The sequence below is a fragment of the Miscanthus floridulus genome, chromosome 5 (genome assembly GCF_019320115.1).
Source record: "Miscanthus floridulus cultivar M001 chromosome 5, ASM1932011v1, whole genome shotgun sequence".
NCBI lineage: Eukaryota > Viridiplantae > Streptophyta > Magnoliopsida > Poales > Poaceae > Miscanthus > Miscanthus floridulus.
In genome coordinates this window covers 45,532,428-45,536,018 of record NC_089584.1, presented here as the reverse complement: position 1 = coordinate 45,536,018, position 3,591 = coordinate 45,532,428, and the positions used below count along the sequence as shown (strand labels likewise).

The 3,591-nt window shown below is 42.8% G+C and overlaps 1 pseudogene; it reads left to right on the top strand.

Annotated features, from left to right (window-relative positions):
* Positions 1–1,225: 1,225 nt before the first annotated feature.
* On the top strand, positions 1,226–1,380 carry LOC136455768 (small nucleolar RNA Z112; annotated as a pseudogene).
* Positions 1,381–3,591: the final 2,211 nt, after the last annotated feature.

The window sequence follows — 3,591 nt, the reverse complement described above, 5'->3', positions numbered from 1 at the left end:
AGACAAGCTGTTGTACTGAAACTATCTGAACAGAGGCTGAACTTTTAGGCTACTACAGATCACTGGGCAAGAAAACAATTAACTTAAAGAACTAGACTTCCCAAACACGGTTACAAATTTGCAATGAATGAATACTAGATAGAACTGTAGAAAGAAAGGGAACATTGCATAAGAGGGTTGTGACCGGCAGGCGGGAGGTTGGCGACGAGTTTTTTTTTTTTTTTTTTGAACAGGTTGGAGACGAGGTGGCTGTGTAATTTTTCGATGGGCCGGGTTGCTTATCTGCTGCTGGGCTGACTGATCGATGTGGGCTTCATGGGCTGATCGATGTGGACAAAGCAATCTAGGAGGAGTCTGTAGACTTTGCTAAGAAAAAAAAAGGAGTCCGTAGACTATAGAGGAAATCGATAGTAGCAAGATCAAGAGCACCTTTTTTTAAGAAAAAAAACGGGTTGAACATTTTATCTATCTATATATTTTTTTCTCCTTCCCCCCTCTTCAGAGTCCTTTTTTAGTTCTTCGCATTGAAGAGGAGCAAGGAGGGCAGGAGGCCTCTAAAGCTTTTCGTTCTAAGAGTGCACAGACACAGCTATTTATAAAACTATGGCTATGTTCGTTTTTCTTATGAGCCATACTATTTCAACAAATAAATAATATTTTTTTCTTACAACAAATTAGTAAATAGTACTTTTAGTCATGCATTTTAAACGAAGCAAACCAGCCTATATACAAGCATAGACATACGGACGCATGGGTACTGTTAGTCTGTTACCCTGTAGCACTTCGTCGTTTCCTCTTTCCTATTGTCCAGTCAACCGTGCATCCTCTATTTTGCTCCTAGAAGTTTCCAGCCCCTCCTCTCACCTTCTATGATAATGCAAGTGCTCTTGATTTTGCCTTTTATTTTCGTTTTTGGGTATCTTTTGGTCTTTATAATTGTTTGCTCTAGACACGTATGTTTATAAACTTTTTTTTTAATTCTCAAATAGGCAAGAGAACTGTGTATCATTGTATTAATAGTATAGAAATGAGTCATACATAAACCCAAACGCACACACCCACTGTCATGTGATCTGTACTATGCCAATCTGGAATTGCTGTCAGATTACTTATGCCAAAAATTGTCTGCCTTGCTATGGCTTATGTGACTATACGTATATTATACATTTCCTGTTTTGGTCATGTACTCATGTTAGTTTAATCTAATTATATAGACGTAGTTGTAGTCCCAATGAGGATCTCAAGACCTATGCTTCTTTCTGCTGCAAGTGTCTATCCTTCGATCATAACAGCATAACCTCTGGTCTACTCTGGGATGGAGCCCCATCTGTAGTTGTTTAATTCAGCTGTGGCGTGATTTAAATCGGGTCTCTGAGGGGTTATAATAATTGCCTGTTAACTTATTCAACATCTTTTAGTTTATGAACTGTAATGATATGCTACCGATAAAAAAACTACAATGAAATGAAATTTCGGGCCTATTTATTATCCAACAGATCTCTGGTGCTCGAAGAATGGTGACCCTGTGTGTTATGCTGGTTGCGACACAGGCCTTGTATCATTTGAAATTTTGAAGCGTACCATAAGGTAAATGACAATTCTGGTGAAATCCTTTTATTTGTGGGTTGAATTTTGATATGAATGTAAATAAGGTGTTGGTGCTTAGCAACCAACTCTTGTTGTAAATACATAACTTTTTTATTTCTATCTGAATTCTTGTTATCTATTATATGATTTCTCTCAAATGTGTATTATTATTTCTTGAAATTTTGACTATAATTTCTCCTTTACGAATAAACCTTTTTATGTGTGAAAGTTGAACTATACTCATGTGCATCATTGAAATAAAGCCACGGTGAGTACTAGTCCTATAGTAAATACCGGAAAAAAAAAGATCCAGCCTTATCCTCTACACAACCACGGCTCCGCTCGGTGGACATACGAAGCGGCCACAGCCCGACTGCGCCTCCGCTCGGAGGCCGGCTCGGACGGCAGCACGCTCCTCTCCTCTGTCCTCTCCCCCCGCGCCGGCTATGCTCAGCGGCCGGCTCGAATGGCGGCGCGCGCCACCGCCACCTCTCCTCCTGCGGTGGCTTCGCTCGGCGGCTCGCCCTCTTCTTCTTGTTGGATATAATATGGGCTTGGCTCATATAATATTTAATAAATCAAATAAAACTCTATGGCACGTAACATTAAGCGTTGTATGGTTTAATACCATACGAGATTTTGACTAAACGTTGACTCAGCTTATATGGTTGGAAATTATTCATCTTAATTAATAAGCTGAGAAAAGGGCATAGGCGTGCCACACGCGCCGCCGCCACCGTCGCCCGGGCTAGGGTGCGGGCTCGAGGCGGGCGTGGCCAGTCTTTTGCCACTTAATCCACATAATCACGGGAGTTACTCCCTTTGATGGTGGAGGCGAACTGATTGCATCAGTTATCGTCCTTTTCGCTTCTGTCTCTCCGTCTTCTGGGATTCTCTGTTGCCTCTCTCCCTTCCCGTCACAGCCATATATCTGCAGTCCTCCTACAGTCCAGATCTCTGTCTGTCTTCCGCAACCGCTCTAGAGAGAAACCACATCTCAACAGCCTTCTGGCTTCCCCGTCCCGTACCTTCGCGCGCACGGAGCAGTGGGAGAGCAGGTGCCTTCGAAACCCTCGTCCGCCTGGGAACCTTGCACGGGGTGTGCGGCGATTAGGTTTGATCACTCTTGGAACCCGTCTTCTTCCTGGTGATCCGTTAGTGGGACTGCACTACGAACGTCGTCCTGCACCGACTGTGGTCCACGACTTCGAGCAACGCACTATGTCGACTAGTGCGAATGGAGCCTCCGATGCCCTTGGCATGGGACCCTCCGCTGGGTATATTCTAATCTCTGTTATTACTGTACTCGCTTTTACTATATTCATCTGTATGTCATCTCTGCATGTTGTAGCATTTGTTAGAGATATACACATGCACATATATGTCGTCACGAATCTGCTGATGTTATATTTCTGGATTAAATTGATCATGAAAATGCCTAAATTTCTAACAATCTAAAAACCTAATCTTAGGCAATTTTCTATCAGTGGTTTTGCTGTCGCTTTGAAGCCAAATAATTTTGATGGCAAGAATTTCAATATATGGCGTGCCAAGATGGTATTATGGTTGACTACGATGAACTGCTATCACGCTACGCTGGGGAGGCCTGAATAGTTTACTCCTGAGGAGGAGCAAAAGTTCTTGGCTGCCGATAACCTGTTTCGAGGCACCGTGATTAGTGCACTTCATCCCAAGTATGAGAAAAACTACATATCTTGCACATCAGACAAAGAGTTATGGGATGCTCTTGAGGCAAAGTTTAGAGTTTCTGATGCTGGCAGTGAGCTGTACCTTATGGAGCAGTTGTATGACTACAAAATGGTTGAAAACCGTTTTGTGGTCGAATAGGCTCATGAGATACAAGCGCTAGCAAAGGAACTAGAACATTTCCCATGTTTGTTGCCTGACAAGTTTGTGGCCGGCGGTATAATCGCTAAGCTGCCACCTTCTTGGAGGGATTTTGCTACTTCTCTAAAATACAAGAGACAAGAGTTTAGCGTGGCT